This window comes from Aethalodelphis obliquidens, unplaced genomic scaffold (assembly GCF_003676395.1).
Source record: "Aethalodelphis obliquidens isolate GAN/ISIS:26980383/991018 unplaced genomic scaffold, ASM367639v1 scaffold33, whole genome shotgun sequence".
NCBI classification, from domain to species: domain Eukaryota; kingdom Metazoa; phylum Chordata; class Mammalia; order Artiodactyla; family Delphinidae; genus Aethalodelphis; species Aethalodelphis obliquidens.
In genome coordinates, this window is record NW_020837977.1 from 6,753,952 (window position 1) to 6,771,119 (window position 17,168).

A 17,168-nucleotide genomic window follows, 5' to 3' on the forward strand; every position below is an offset into this window, starting at 1 on the left:
TGTGTGTGTGTGTGTGTGTGTGTGTGTGTGTGTGTGTGTGTGTGTGTTTAAAATTTCATAATAGGTAGGCCAGTGTGGTACCTAGAGATTTTGGTTTCATATACTATTAAAAAATTTTCCCCAAATCTAGGGAATTCACATAGGATTGCCAAATTTTGAATTTTGTCAAGTGATTACATGAAAAAAAAAAAATCTACTACCACCTTTTAAGAAAATAAAAGGAAAATTTAATGCCACAAAATAATAAGCTCATAATCTAATAAAGGAGAATCCTCAAATTTAATAAAACTTAGTTTTATGGAAAATAATTTAATAGAAAATTAAAGCACTAAATTTTTTTTTTTCCACTTAGGTTTAAACCTGGAAAAGCTTTGTTTTTAAGCTACACGCAGAGAGACAATTTGGGAACCACTGGTAGAGCCTTATTTTGATTTGTCAATTTTTAAAAAACAAAAGCTGTACACAAATGATTTTTTAAATCACATTTTATGGCCATATTTATTACGTAAGTAATGGGGAAAATTAACTGGTGTAATGGCCCTTATGAAAAGCACCCGTTTCAGTATATGTTACTTAGATTCCTTTTCAATGCAGAAAGATTTTAGTTTCATTAGGACCTATAACACAAAATCAGATTTACTAACTAAATATAAATAAAACTACCAAATCAGTTAGATTTAAATTATCAGTACCATGCAGTGTTGTCTGGCTGTGACAAGCCTGCTGTTTACAACCTGCTGAGGTCAGGTACCTTTGAGTTCAGCATATACTACTATTGGCTGTGTGACAGTATTTCACATCCCCCCCGCCCCTTATTTTTCTTTCCTTGAACTTATAGAAAACTTTGTCCCTCAACACTTGATATCAAAGACATTAAAATAATACTAGTCTCTAATCCAATTGTAAGCACAAATCCAAGTACTGAAATTAAGTGGCAGTAAGCTGTCAGCTGTATAATGGTCATCCATATGAATTAGCAGACCCCTATGTTGAATAATTTAGATTGTCATCGGAAAGAAAATACGACATGAGAAAACTTCATGGACATTTATACGCATTTGTAGTCTTTGGAGCTCCTAGTTTGAGGAAAAATTCAGCTACAATAGCTGTTTTCCTAGCTGTCTCCCACCTTAGCTTTTAGAATCGTATTTTCTTTTTTAAATGTGATTCCTCGTGTCAGATAAAGTCCTCAATTTGTCATAGCCTTTAAGTTTTTTCCTTCACTCTCTTTTATGCTACAACATCATAGTATTTCTTCCACTTTCTTTGCTTATATAAGCACAACAAGCCAATAATTGAATAATCTTGTTAGTGAAACATTTCAGGGCAATTCATTGGGTGAATTCACTGGGTGAATTGATGCTTGGGGCTGTTTTTGTAGTAGCTGGCTGTTAGAAAGCACCTTCTTGATATCAGATCTGTTCTTCTGGGGAGAATGAGGAAGTGGGTGAACCAAGAAATGCAGAGGAGTGGAACCTGGCTGAAGGAACCAGGATGGAAACAGCGGGGGCGGCAGGGGTGTGGTGTGTGGAGGGAGAATGGCGGTCTTGAGCTCAGAGAGACCTAGATGCCACTAGCAGGTCTTCCTCTTGCTTTAAACTGAGGAAATCACTTAACTTCCCTGACTTTCACCTTCCTCCTCTGCAGAGTGAAATTGATAGATGCCTGTTTATGGAAAATATTAAAAATAATGCTTGTAAAATTTGTATCAGAGTCACTGACACCTGATATTTAACACAAGGTGGCCCTCCTTGCTGTTCTGTGTTTAGCACGTTAGACCTCTCCTCTCCAGATCTTTCAAGTTTTATGTGTATTCTGTATTGTTAGATATTTTATCTGAAAATTCTAGATTCACAACTAATTAACAGGCTTCTCACATACCTTTTTGGGTACATAATGCCCTTCTTTGGTGGGAAGGCGGACACATTTTTTTTTTTTTTTTTTTTTTTTTGCGGTGCGGGGACCTCTCACTGTTGTGGCCTCTCCCGTTGCGGAGCACAGGCTCCGGACGCGCAGGCTCAGCGGCCATGGCTCACGGGCCCAGCCGCTCCGCGGCATGTGGGATCCTCCCGGACCGGGGCACGAACCCGTGTCCCCTGCATCGGCAGGCAGCTCTCAACCACTGCGCCACCAGGGAAGCCCCAGACACATATTTGATGATGATTTCCATAGCACACAGTTCAGACATGGTGGCAAGGCCAGCATTTTTAGGATAATATTTGTTTCTGGGTTCATAGAAATTCCATTAGTCGAAGGGAGTACTGCCATTGTCAGGAGAGGCACTAATCTCTTTGAGCCTCAGTTTTCCATCTGTAAAACTGAGTAATTACAATAGATTATTTCCAAGCTTCTTCCAGACCTAAATTTTGAGGCAAAATTGTGCTATTGCCACAGGATTCAGTTTTCTTCATTTGTTCCTCAATGTTTTTGTCAAAACCCAGACACATAGCAAAATGAAAAATTGCATTTTAAGTTTTTTAACAAAATGGGAAACTCTTTATCAGCCCACACAATGAATCAAATTTCTGATGAAGTATCTTTTTTGATAATATTTCTCCTGAGTGACTGTTGGAACCATGGATTGACTCTGAAGTCATACAGACAGAGAGACAAATACTAACGGTACTCCAAGGATAAGCTGTCCATTTTGCTCTAAGTTGCAGTGCTTTTCTCCTAGTAGTCTGGCGCTCATTTTTGGATACCATATTCTTTCCAGAACTCTGTAAAATATCGCTACACTTAATTATATCACATAAAATTGGAATTTTACTCAAAGGAAAGGGGAAAAACATATGTGTGATATAAAATTATAGCTGTAAACACGTATTATACACACATAAGCTGTTTTCAGTTTGAAAAAAAAATACCATTGTTTTGGTGGTTGCTACTTTTTTTTGTCTCTAGTGGATTAGAGCTGCCTAGTCAGAGTGATAGGAACATATGACCTGGAGTCAGGAGCCACTGGTTTGATGTCCAGCTCTGTCGCACATTCTTTGATTTTAGACAAATTGTCTTACCTTTTCTTGTCTATAAAATGGGTATTATATAACACCTTCCTTTTAAAGAAGACATTCTCCTACCCTCCTTCATACTGAATATGGTTTTTTTGTTTTGTTTTAAAGAATATTCCCTTCATTATGTTGAAATGATGATTATCTTAATGTGGTCCTACAGTGTTGAAAGCCATGGCCTCCCTGGACGTGGTGGGAATTGACAGTGACAGTCGTTTTGGGGAGAGGCTGGTTCTCAGGGAACAAACTCAGAAGACGGGCTTTGGTGGACAGAAGGTTTGTGCTGGTCCCTGTGACGTGGTTTTTGAGGGTACTGCTGGGTATTGGGGGTTAAACTATAGACAGATCATATAGTTTTAATGTTACTTCTGATTCACTTCTTTTTGTTACCCTGCAATCCTGAGGTAGTATACCACCTTGTCTGTGTTGCACTTGGGGATATGAGGGGAAGCTTCTCGGCTCATTTTGTAGCAGTCAGAGTAGTCCTTGCATCATCAATTAGGGGGAAAATCCAAGGAGAAGGTGAGTTTCTGAGAGGAGTTCACAGTCTTATTCCCTCCCCCGGAGTAGATTTTTTTTCTCTGTTGTTAATATTTGCAGGGTATATATTTTATTTTATTAAGGAAGGTAGACGTTTCCTCTCAAGCTGATTTATTGTAAAAAATAAATTGATAATCAGTGGGCATCTTCTACTATTCTGGTGTATACAGTAGGCTTCAGTACCTGTTCTTGTTTCACTGAGAATGATAGGGAACATTCAAGGCAAAATGATCTACGCTATTGGGAGGAAAACAGTTAAAATTCTACTCATAGTTTTTGGGAGCCTTTTATTTTGGGAGGACTGGTTGGTTGTCTGGTTGGCATGTTCTAGTCATGGTGGGAGTCATCCCTGAGCCTTTTATTTTTGTTTAAGGAAGATTAATTTCTGCCCAATACATTATTGTGTCTTTTCTCCCTTCTAATTCTATTCGAGGTGATTATTGTGTGAATTTTGGGGCTGAGCGCCCTGATTAAAGACCCAGGGCTTCTGCAGGAGAGTTGTTTAAAAGTCACTAGTCCAGGGCTTCCCTGGTGGCGCAGTTGTTGAGAGTCCGCCTGCTGATTCAGGGGACACGGGTTCATGCCCCAGTCCGGGAAGATCCCACATGCCACGGAGCAGCTGGGCCCGTGAGCCATGGCCGCTGAGCCTGCATGTCCGGAGCCTGTGCTCTGCAAACGGGAGAGGCCACAACAGTGAGAGGCCCACATACCGCAAAAAAAAAAAAAAAGTCACTAGTCCAGCCTCTGGTTATCTTCTTACTCAGAGGTGGAGGAAACCTTACCCCTTGCCCTCAAGATGCTCACAGCCTAGAGGGGAAGAGAAATTTTAGCATAAGGTAATCATGATAGTGATCGTTTGCACACACTGTGTCCAAATCCTTATTTCCTATTCACTTGTCAACGCTCTAACTTTCTCCAGTCTGCTTTACGTCTTTATCATTCTGATGAAACTCTCCTTAGGAAGGTCATGGGCAATTTCTGCTTGCGAACCCGAGTGGAAACTGTGCAGTTCTCACTACTGAGTATTGAACAGTGTTGTCCACTCTCTCCTTCTGGGAACTCGCTCTCTCAGATTCTGTGCTGCTCTCCCTCCTGTCTGTTAGGTAATTTCTTCTCATTCTCCTCTGCTAATTCCTTTCCTACATAATTTTTCAAAGGAGGAGTTCCTTAGGGTGTCTGAATTCCAGATTCCCAGCTCTTTGTCCTTTAAACCATATCTGTGGATTTAAATGCTGTCTTCAGGTTAGTGACTTCAAATTTAGTATCTTTAGTCCTCTCCCAAATTGGAGTCATGTATATTCAACTACATGTGAGGTGAATTTTTCTTCTAGGTCTTTCTCTGTGCAAGAATATTACTCTTTGGAGAGTCACTGTTTTTATTACTCTTTGGAGAGTAACTGTTTGATGCTGCATTCCTGTGTTGGCTCTGATCATAGTCGGTGAGAGACAGAATTGAAAGGAATGGTTGTATGGAATGTGTGAAATTGATGTTGTCATTATATCATACATATCAACTGTGTATGTCGACCTACCTGTAGCTTAGTTTTTAAATAGAGGATATATCCTTTTCTATATATCTATTTTAATTATGGCTTATGAATTTTTTATATTTAGTATGGATGAAAAGTTATGAAGTCATAAATTAAATCTCTACGCTTAAAATTGAGGTATAGTTGATTTACAATATTAAGTTTCATGTGTATAACAGTGATTCACAATATTTAAAGATTACACTCCACTTAGAGTTATTCTAAAATATTGGCTATATTCCCTGTGCTGTACAGTATATCCTTATTTATTTTATATGTAAGTAGTTCATACTTCTGAATCCCTTACCCCCCCCTTGTTATTTTCATAGAAAGGCATTTTATTTTTTTAATTTATTTTTTTAAAGTATTATTTTTAATTTTATTTATTTATTTTTAAATTTTTGGCTGCGTTGGGTCTTCATTGCTGCGCGCGGGCTTTCTCTGGTTGCAGCGAGCGGGGGCTACTCTTCGTTGTGCTGCGTGGGCTTCTCATTGTGGTGGCTTCTCTTGTTGCGGAGCATGGGCTCTAGGTGAGCGGGCTTCAGTAGTTGCAGCACACGGGCTCAGTAGTTGTGGCTCACAGTTTTAGTTGCTCTGCAGCATGTGGGATCTTCCCGGACCAGGGATCGAACCTGTGTCCCTTGCATGGGCAGGCAGATTCTTAACCACTGCGCCACCGGGGAAGTCCCAGGCATTTTATTTTAAATGTAGCAGTGTAGCATGTCTATCACAAACTCCCAATCTATCCCTCCTCCCCCTCCTTCCTCCTGGTAACCATAAGTTTGTTCTCTAAGTTTGTGAGTCTGTTTCTGTTTTGTAAATAAGTTCATTTGTATCATTTTTTTTAAGATTCTGCATATAAGCGATGTCATGTTTGTCTTTGTCTGATTTACTTCACTTTGTATAATAATCTCCAGGTCCATCCATGTTGCTGCAAATGGCATTATTTCGTTCTTTTTTATGGCTGAGTAGTATTCCGTTGTATATATGTACCACACCTTCTTTATCCATTCATCTGTTGATGGGCATTTAGGTTGCTCCCATGTCTTGGCTATTGTAAACAGTGCGGCAATGAACATTGGGGTGCATGTATCCTTTTAAACCATGTTTTTCTCTGGATATATACCCGAGTCCCTTACCCCTATCTTGCCCCTTCTCCCCTTCCCTCCTCCCCCTCAGTAACCACCAGTTTGTTCTCTATATCTGTGAGTGTCTTTTTTGTTATATGTTTTGTTGTTTTAGATTCCTTGTATAAAGAATTTCATTGGTTAGGAGTCATTGTCTGAACTCTTTAAACAAAGAAAACATAAGCTTGTGTGAAGTATATATAGAAGTTAATCAGTTAACTTATAAATTATTCTTCTGTAGATTAGATGTTATTTTTAGCACCATTAACTTAATAATAGGGAAAGAATTTTACCTTGCATGTGTGGTACACATTCTTTACATTAAAACTTTTTAGGACATTTTATATTATATAAAATATATGTTATATATATATTAAATACCATGTCCTGTTCAGTAATCTGAAGTAGTTCTCATAGTTAAGTTTTGAAGGTATAGCTCTCCTCTTGATGTTATATGATTTGAAACATGCTGAGTTAAGGGTATGTTTTATGTTCAGTTGTTTGGGAGTTTTTGTGCTTTTAAGCAAAAAGTGGAAAAATAAATTATTGTATTAATCATACATTTTGGGTTTACGCTTGTAGTGGGTATATGTTCAGATATGCTTGGCTGGGACTGTTGAAAAATCTCAAGTAATTTGATCAGTACCTCTAGCTTTTTTCTTCCTTTCCGCATGTGTCCTCTTCATTTCTATCAACCTGTCTGACTGGCTGGATGACTGGGGTGATGCTGGCTAAATAACAAAGAAGACCAATAATAGGGCCTCTGTTGGAACATGGTGTGTGGTGGCCGTATGGCTCCCCTTTGGCTACTCATCTCTTTCCAGTAGCACGTGCCATGTACTCTGTTGTCCATCAAAAATCAAGTTAGTTGTTACGGTCTGCAAATATATTTTCATTTGCATACCAACACTGTTGTTGATGACTTCCTTTAACTGGAGTGACAACTTTGAGAAAATAGTGAGGCTACATTTGAGTCAGGAAGAAATAAGGTCATGATTTATTAACAAGTGTCAGCCAGGGGTGAGTGATGTGGGGAATATGCTGCTCTTATTGGCACTACACCAAAAACTCAAGGAGGCGGTTTTTAGGCTGATCACATTTTGGGCCATCTTTTTCAAATCAAGTTGGCGACAGTGATAACATTATCAAACTTTCCGTAATAGCCTAGTGGGTAAGAGCAGGCAGACTCTGTGTTCAAATCCAGGCTTTGCTGCCACATCAGCTCTGTGACCTTGGACAAAGTATTTCACGTTTCAGTTAAGTTTCTAAATCTACAAAATAGTGATGATAGTGGCAGTACCCGCCTCATAGGGTTGTTAGGAAAATTAAATTAGGTAACACGTTTCAAGCCCTCTGCCCAGAGCTCTCATGAAATAAGCATTCATTGAATGATAGTTATTGTTGTTATTCGTGGTTGTGTTAAACCAAAACAGCAAGATACGGTCCCTCCTCATCCTACTAGTCAGAAAGTGCTCTCTTAGCTAGTATTACAGATGTCACTTCATTTTCTTCCCGGCTTACTTTCCTTCCTCTGGCTCTGTTCATAACTATTCATTAAAAATAATAATAAAATAAAATAAAACATTGAGCACATCTCTTCCTAACTCTCTCCTGCTTTTATTTTATTTATTTTATTTTTGGCTGTGTTGGGTCTTCGTTGCTGGGTGCAATCTTTCTCTAGTTGCAGCGAGCGGGGGCTGCTCTTCACTGCGGTGCGTGGGCTTCTCATTGTGGTGGCTTCTCTTGTTGTGGAGCACAGGCTGTAGGCGCGCGGCCTTCAGTAGTTGTGGCACATGGGCTCAGTAGTTGTGGCTCGCGGGCTCTAGAGTGCAGGCTCTGTAGTTGTGGTGCACAGGCTCTGTAGTTGTGGTGCACAGGCTTAGTTGCTCTGCAGCATGTGGCATCTTTCCGGACCAGGGCTCGAACCCGTGTCCCCTGCATTGGCAGGCGGATTCTTTTTTTAAAAAAATTTTATTTATTTATTTTTGCTGTGTTGGGTCTTTGTTTCTGTGTGAGGGCTTTCTGTAGTTGCGGCAAGCGGGGGCCACTCTTCATTGCAGTGCGCAGGCCTCTCACTATCGTGGCCTCTCTTGTTGCGGAGCACAGGCAGGCTCCAGATGCGCAGGCTCAGTAGTTGTGGCTCACGGGCCTAGTTGCTCTGTGGCATGTGGGATCCTCCCAGACCGGGGCTCGAACCCGTGTCCCCTGCATTAGCAGGCAGATTCTCAACCACTGCGCCACCAGGGAAGTCCCTCTCCTGCTTTTAAAGAAATCACAACCTGTAGCTTTAATGCTGCCAGCAATCTTTTTAATGAGTGATGTAGGCTCAATCCCGATTTCTTTCTCTCTTTTTTTTTTTCTGCCTCAAAGTAATGATGTGTAACTTGTGCTAGTTGATGCTCTACTTGACAAATGCTCACACCACCATTTGCTACTAGAACTACTTTTAGTCCTTAGATCCCTTTACTCACACAGTTAGCTATCACATAGGAAGAAAGAGCAGGGACACAGAGGTACATTTTAAAAAATAATTTAAAAATTTTAACCATTAAAATAATTGAGGTATAATTTGCATACCACTTTAAGTGTATTAAAAGAAGAATTTTAGTAAATTCTTACAGTTTTGTGTGTCTCATGTTTCTTATACGTCTTTCTTTAGCATCACCACAGTCCGGTTTTAGAATAATTCTATCCGCCCCAAATGTGTCCATTTTCGGTCAAGTCCCCACTTGTGTTCCCTGACCCAGGATACTATGGATCTGTTTTCTGTCTCTGTAGTTTTGCTTTTTCTGGAAATTTCAAATAAATGGAATCATGCAGTATGTTGTCTTTGTGTCTGGCTTCTTTCTTTAGCAAAATGTTTTTTGAGACCCTTTCATGTTGTAGCAAACATCAGTAATCCATTCCTTTTTATTGTTGAGTGGTATTTTCATTGTATGAATGTACCACATTCTGAAAAATTCATTCTCCAATTGATAAACTTTTGAATCGTTTTCAGTTTTTGGCTATTCTGGATCTAACGGATAGGAACATTCAAGTACAACTCTTTGTATGGTCATCTGTCCCCAAGAGGAATGAAAACACACCTTGGTGTGAAATTGTTGGGTTATATAATGAAAAACTTCCAAACTGGAAAATGGCTGCTGTACCATTGCACTTTCCCACCAGCAAAGGATGAGTTGTGAGGGTTCTAGTTTCTCCATATCCTTGGCAGCACTTTAGATATTTTATTGGATAGGCTATGGTATTTTGTTTTGGTTTTAATTTCCATTTTCCTAATGACTAATGTTCAGTACTTTTTTGTGTACATTGGATGTCTTCACATATTTTGCTCATTTAAAAAAGTTGAATTATCGGGGCTTCCCTGGTGGCGCAGTGGTTGAGAGTCCGCCTACGGATGGATGCAGGGGACACGGGTTCGTGCCCCGGTCTGGGAAGATCCCACATGCCGCAGAGCGGCTGGGCCCGTGAGCCATGGCTGCTGAGCCTGCGCTCCGCAATGGGAGAGGCCACAACAGTGAGAAGCCCACGTACTGCAAAGAAAAAAAAAAAAAAGTTGAATTATCTGTTTTGTTATTGTAAGAGTCCTTTATATATTCTATATACATCCTTTATTAGATAGTTATTTAGCTCTTTATATATTCTAAATACATGTATGTTATTAGATAATTATTTTGCCAATATTTTCTTTCAGTCTGTGGCTTTTTGCTTTCTATTCTGTTGGTTTTTTTTTAATACGTCTTTATTGGAGTATAATTGCTTTACAGTGTTGTGTTAGCTTGTGTTTTCATTTGTTAAATGATTTCTTTTGAAGAGCAAAAGTTTTAATTTTAAAGGAATTCAGTTTTGTTTTTTTCTTTTATGGTCTTTAAAAATTTTTTTTTCCTCTATGCCTTTAGGTGTCACACCTAAAATTTTTTTTCCTAATCCACAATAATTTTCTCCAAGTGCTTTCTTCCACGAGCTTTGTAGTTTTAGTTCTTACTTTTGGATCTATCATCCTATCTGTTTTGTGTTAATTTTTATACAAGGTGCGAGGTAAAGGTTGAGGTTCTTTCCCCCTCCCCCATATGTATAATCAGTTTTTGGTACCATTTATTGAAAAGACTGCCCTTTCCTCATTGAATTACTTTACCACCTTTGTTGAATATGAATTGATATAAATGTGTGGGCCTGTTTTTGGACTCTGTTCTCTTCCGTTGTTTATCCTTATGCCAGTACCCTACTGCTTTGATTATTATAACTTTATTGTAAGATTTGAAGTCGGGTAGTATCTTCCAGCTTTTGGTGTAGTCTTAAAGTGGTCCCCATTCAAAACTTTCCCAGCAGGCTCATTGTTTATACATCGTCTGGGTGGTTATGGGCAGATGACACTATTAAGACATCTCAGGGAAAATCAGTTTTACTTCGGGTAGGGTGGGCCTGACATTACCTGTCACTTTATTGAGTTACCTGTCACAGCTAGCAGCATTTAGCAGGATCACACTTGACATAATCATAATTATGTGTAATGCCTACCATGTACCAAGTGCTTTATGTAATTATCTCTTTTGATACTTTCAAGGTGCTGCGAAGAGGACATCATCATCCTCATTTTATAGTTGAGTCCACAATAACATTTCCTAGGTCACACACCTACGCAGCTGCTAGTGATGGAACAATATTAACAGCAGCAGTATTCACATGAGAAAGCCAGGTTTTGAAACCTCACCTGTTCGATGGTCTTAATCCTAGGTTCTCTCAACTGCTCCAGGCGGCCCTCTTCATGGAGAGGAGGTTTATCTCTTTAGTTAATACAGTGGAGATAGTAGTGGTAGTAAGAGAGAAAAGGATGACATGCGTGTATCCCTGCCTTTTCTTGCAGTGTTCCTGTCTTTCCTTCTGTCAGTCTGCCGGTGACAGAAGGCCCAGGGCGGTCTTCCCCTCTCCATCCCTTGAAACTCCTAAAGTAGCTTCCTGAAAGCTATCTGGACTCGTAGATGAGAAGGGGGATGCCGATTTATTATAGGTGGTCAGTGCCCGTACTTCTGCTTTAAATAGCTATTTTTTTCCTTTAGTGACTTAGAAAACATTTTATAATTCTATGTTTATAAGTATTTTGTTAATTCTTCTGGTTTAAAATGTTACACCGAGGTATCATACTATACTGTGGAAATGATTCACATCTTCTCTCTTCATGTCCATGTGTATCTTACTTTAGTTTGGATTCATTAGCACTTTTTTGTCATTATATTAGCACATTCATAAAAACCTTCTGAGTGGTATAGATCAAGCAATAATTGTTTAATATCATCATTCACACTCACATCACAAGTTTTAACTGTTGACTGTTGCATAGTGTGATGTCCTCGAGCACATTAGTTGTTGGTATAGAATTAGAATGGGTTTAAGTAGGCCGGCAGTCCTGGAAAGAATGGATGACCCCTGTTACGTAACAGTTTACTGCTAACCACTCACAGGCTGCCACTTGAGGAGAACCCATTTGTTTTATTTACTGCGATAACCTCTTATCTGCATACAGATTTCCTTTTGTTTTTCATGAATCATCTCTGCCTAATACCCTAGCTGCATTTCTTTACCTGTGATGGTCTCCAGATTGATCAGGTCCTGGCAAAAAACAAAATGCATTTTTTTCCCATTTCTTTCCCCTTTATGAAATCAGATGTTGCTAGTGCCCTAGAAAAAATGGCAGTTTGGGTTATTAAATTAACATTAGCTTTTTTCTACTATTAGGTTCTATTTATTATTCTAAAGAGTAAAGGGCGCATCAGAAAGTTAATACTCTTAAGTCTGATAATGAATCAAAGTATGAATTATTACTGATTGGTGTCACCTGAAGGAAAAAAATGCAGTTGTGAAAACATTCCTTGAAGCTGATTAAATCTAGTAGTACATACTAGTTAACATAAAGACATACTACTACTAGTAGCAGTCAGGCAGTTTTTCTTAGGTCCATAATATACACAAGAGTGGTAAACATTAATCCACATAAAATATGATAGGCACATATTGGTTGTGTTCGTATTACTGACTGTGCATCTTGGAAATAAATAAACTTCTTTGGTACAGTGGAAGTGATCCTTGTGTGGATCAGAGAAAGTGCTGCACAGTCCTTCATGGCTAAGTTCTTTGTTCTCAAAGATACACACCCAGATGAATCTTGGTTGCCCTCATTATTGAAAATGTTCAGTTCTTCCTTTTCTTATCCACTCTTACTCGTGCAAATTGTCATATATAGCATCTTTTTTTTTTTTTTTTGGCCGTACCACGTGACTTGCAGGATCCTAGTTCCCTGACCCGTGGTCAAACCCGGGCCCCTGGCAGTGAGAGCAGCAAGCCCTAACCACTGGACTGCCAGGGAATTCCCTGTAGCATCATTTTTACATCATTTTACACAAGATTTTTTTTTTGAGATGAAGTATTCACTTTTAAACGTCTTTGTTTAAGCAATCATGACATAGGTTTTTATTTCAATAATTTCAAGCCTTTCTATTCCATATAGGCAAACTATAAATCACAGCAAATTAAGATCAGTATGTGAACTTAATTAATTAATTAACTTGTTCATTCATTCATTCATTCAGCAAACATTTCCTGTGTACTGTGTTACTGTGGGCTGGGCATTGGGCTAGGAGTGCAGCGTGGAAATGGGTAGCTCAGGCGTCCTCTGCTTTTATTCAGCTTTCAGTGCTAGTGATTAGACAGGCAGCTACCAGGAAGTGTAATAAGTGTTACGGCGGGCACTCAAAATTTGTTGGGTAGACACCTCATAATTCACACTGAAATGTAGCCTTATGTGTCTTACATTAGTTTGTACAAATAGAAGTAAGGTAGCAGGTCGTCTTCTCGATTTACCATGCAATTTAATGGAGAGATGTTATTAATGAGTATTATTTGTATATTGGTTGTAAAAAATCACATCCACTCTAATGAGTCTAACAGGATTCTGCATTTTTTTTTTTTATAAACTTATTTATTTATTTATTTTTGGCTGTGTTGGGTCTTCCTTGCGGTGTGCGGGCTTCTCATTGTGGTGTTTTCTCCTGTTGCGGAGCACGGGCTCTAGGCACGTGGGCTTCAGTAGTTGTGGCACATGGGCTCAGTAGTTGTGGCACACGGGCCTAGCCGCTCCGTGGCATGTGGGATCTTCCCGGACCAGGGCTCGAACCCGTGTCCCCTGCATTGGCAGGCGGACTCCCAACCACTGCGCCACTAGGGAAACCCGGATTCTGCATTTTTTATTCATATTTGTTTGTTTCTTTATATTGCAGATTTCTCTTGGATTTGGCTACAACTTTATAGATCTTCTGCACTGTGTACAGGCACAGGTGAGTTTAAAAGTAAGCTTTTCTGTTGGTATATTTTGATTTTTAAGTAAAATCAAACATTTAAAATTATACTATTTATAGTTCAGCAAAATAATACGTAAGTAAAATGAATATAAATTTTAAAAGTGTTGTATATTTGTCTACATTTGTTTTATTATGAAAACTCACTATGAATGTGTTGGAAATGGTATTTGGAGGTAAAATGACCATATCTGTTTATCAGTGTTTACTGTGTGTATTTGGGAAGAGTTTACATTTATCCATTGGATGAGGTGAATTATCATTTCATAGCCTAGCAAAATGTTTGCATTTATTTTTATATGTAAATAAAAAATTGCTTGCTGTAGATTTTGGCATCAAATTTCAGTCTTATGTGGGTAGATTTAATGAGCAGGCCTTTCTGGTCCAACCAGTCTGAAATAGCTTCTCAATCACTCCTTATCACACAACCCTGATTTATTTTTATCATAATGTTTATGATCATGTGATGTATTCTTATTTTTAGTTTCCCCTACTAGAATATAAGCTCCATGAACATTGGGGCCATTTTTCTCTTATTCAAAACAGTATCCATAGCCCTTAGGATAGTGTTTATTGTATGGGAAAGACTGAATAAGCGTTTGTTACCGTAATTATTGGGTAATACATAGTAAGAATTTAGTTATATACAGAGTAATTGAACTCTGCATCTGTAAATACAAAATAGAAATAGCTCCTTATACTTATTTCTGAATATGAATTTATATCAGATACTTTGAGTATATCGCTCATAAATGTTCAGAGAAATTACCTGTGTTACATATTTTATGTACTCAAGTATGATTAATCAGGGTAGAATTCAGAGGATAATACTTCCAATTCTGTATTTATTTTGTCACCACCGTAGTAGGTTCTTAGGATCAAGTGACGGGTAAACCTGAAGCAAGTGTGGGAGCTTCTCACCTCCTTACTCCATCATGCTACGATTTGGAAATGTTTTGTGTTATCTTATGGAGAGCAAAGTATCAACATATTTGACATTAGTTGTCCAGTTTTAATCTCTGAAAGCCAAATAAACTAAAAATTTCCCACTACCTGTCACTTCATACAAAATGTAATTTACTTAGGTTATTTTATTTTTGTAGATTGGGGGGAATTTTGGGTCATTTTTCTGCCCTCTGTATTGATGTTTGAATTCATTATCGAAGGAACCACCCATTTCCTTTTGTCTTTGGCAGTTTTCTTTAAGTGTTCCAGGATGTTAGTCGCTACTGTTGGGTTCATGTCTTTTGTTTTTCGTACGTGTTGTTTTTTGATCTGTTTCACCTTCTTCAGGCATTGGTTTCTCCTTCCGCCATCATGGTTTTTCATTTATAAAAAGAACTAAGTCTGAACTTTAGGCTTTTTTTTTTTTTTTAAGTAAAATTTTAGGAATTACACAGCCATTTCTTATTCACATCTAATTTACAAGTGCAATTTGCAGAGACTCCTTCGATAACACTAATAACAGCAGCTACTACTTATTGCTCCCTCACTGTGAGCCAGGCATTATATAAGTGCTTTTCATTATCTTCAGAATAACAGATAAGGAAATTGAAGCTAAGAGAGGTTAAGTGACTTTCCCAAGGTCATATCAAGTAAGTGGCAGTTTGCCACTCTGAAGACTTTGATCTTAACCCCTGAGCTCCATTTTCTGCCTAAATAGCCGTGCATACGAGCATATTTGTGGCAATAAACGTAGTATAGGAAAATCATATTCATATTTGAGGACTTAAAAATTAATTTTAAAATCAAATATTATTTTGCTTATATTTCATTAGTAGGTCTTAACTGCTAACCTTTATTTCAAACTGAAACATGATGACTCATTTGAAATTTAATGATGACCTAAACAATTTAAAGTTCTACCTTGGCACTTTAATTTCATACTCACTTTTGGGGGGCAGGTACCTGGCAGACAACCATTTGGATTCCTTTTTTTGTTATAAACATGGTATGCTATGAATCAGCATTCCTTCTCCCTTGCAATATTAGAAACTTCAGGTTATGAGTGGCATCTGTGGTTTGTTGGATGAATCACTTTTCCTGCAGAGAACAGGTTGTGTGAAATATTGTGACTATAGAATTACTTAGAACCCTTATCTTGGAAGGTGTAATAATTTACGTCTCTGTGGGAAATATTTTAATTATTTAAGAAACGAAGTGACATAGCTTTGAGGTAAAGCAGGGTTGGTTCAAATATAATTTCAGCTTTCCTTGTTTAGTTTATTTTCAAGGCTGAGTAGGAGATGTTATATAGAAATATTTTGAATCTTAAATGTACAATATTGTGGACAAAATGTTCTTGAAGGCAGTGTTGTTGAATATAGCTTAAAATTTTGATTTGAAAACATGATTAAGTATGCTTCGTCACACTTTCCTAGGGATTCTTAAGTATGCTTCGTCACACTTTCCTAGGGATTCTATCTGTGAGTGTAAATGCAAATTCCAGGTTTGAGTATAGGGAAATGAAATTCTGTAGTTTGAATTTAAAAAGACAAAATTTATTTAACAGGCTGAACTGTGCTTCCTAATCTACAGCTATATCAGTGTTTCCATTGCAGTCTCACATTTTAAGCATTTTTAAAGTTGGCCAATAAAATTTTGTCAGAATTGATAGTCAAAACAGGAGCAAGTGTTAGATAAATCTATTTGACAGTATAGCCTTGAAATGTAATTTTCCCTTTGCCATGGAAACCGGAACTCACTGTGGATTCATATATATTTTGGATTTATTTATAAGTACATTTTCTCTATGTTAGAGATATCTGGGGTGAGAGGACAGGGTGACATGGGTGAGTGAAGAATTGTTCACACATACTGGGTAGAGCTCAACTCTTCAATACTCACATGTAGAGAGAGTTCTCCAAAGTACAATAAAGCATCATATACTTCTTGTGATACTAATACATTTTGTTGTTAAATACTAAACATTATATTAAACGTATCAAGACATAAAAGAAATTATGTCCATATTGGATATGGCATGATTGAAAGTACATTTCAAATGAATAGTTGTTGGATTTTGAATTCCCTCTTTGTTCATAGATGTGAGAAGATTTGTGATTCGGTGTCTGATTTAACTGAGAGTGTATAAATTCCCATGAAGACGGGCAGCTTGATTTGAGCTACAAATCTGAGATTGTGAGCAGTGTCCCTGAAAATCAGTATTATTCTAAACAAAATTTAGTAGACTTAACTATATCTCTTTTGCTTTAGGCAGAAATCTGCCAGCATTTAGCTGTGTTCCAGCATTTAGTTGTGTTGCTATTTTTGTGCTGTTTCCTTCAGATGTCAGCATGGTAGGCACTGTGATTTGGAAAATAAATATTTTGACAGTTGACAAAATGCCCTCAGTCATTTAGCTATTCAGACGAGGATCCTAATCCTAGCCCCCCTGGATGGAACCCTCTGCTCCTTGTACGTAGAATGGACTGCTGAACTCAGGACAAAATAGGCTTACTGGTGGGTTGAAATTATCTTCCAGTGGGTGTTATTAATACAAAGCCACAGTTGGAAACTGTATGACAGGCCAGTTTTTAAAGCATTTTTACTCTTCCATTTTCCTCTTTTTATGCACACATTCATGTAAACACATTGGCTTAGTTTTCCCCA

The 17,168-nt window shown here is 38.1% G+C and overlaps 1 protein-coding gene across 11 annotated transcripts in view; it reads left to right on the forward strand.

The window, feature by feature from the left end:
* The window catches only part of NCOA2 (nuclear receptor coactivator 2), a 273,875-nt gene that overhangs the window by 86,867 nt on the left and 169,840 nt on the right, over positions 1 to 17,168 (forward strand). For 10 of the 11 annotated variants that reach the window (XM_027127937.1, XM_027127938.1, XM_027127928.1 and 7 more), the window contains exon 2: positions 13,479 to 13,535. The gene's annotated coding sequence lies outside the window, so the exon portion shown is untranslated. Of the gene's footprint in view, positions 1 to 13,478; positions 13,548 to 17,168 lie in introns of all 11 variants that reach the window. The other variant, XM_027127934.1, reaches the window with a different exon arrangement.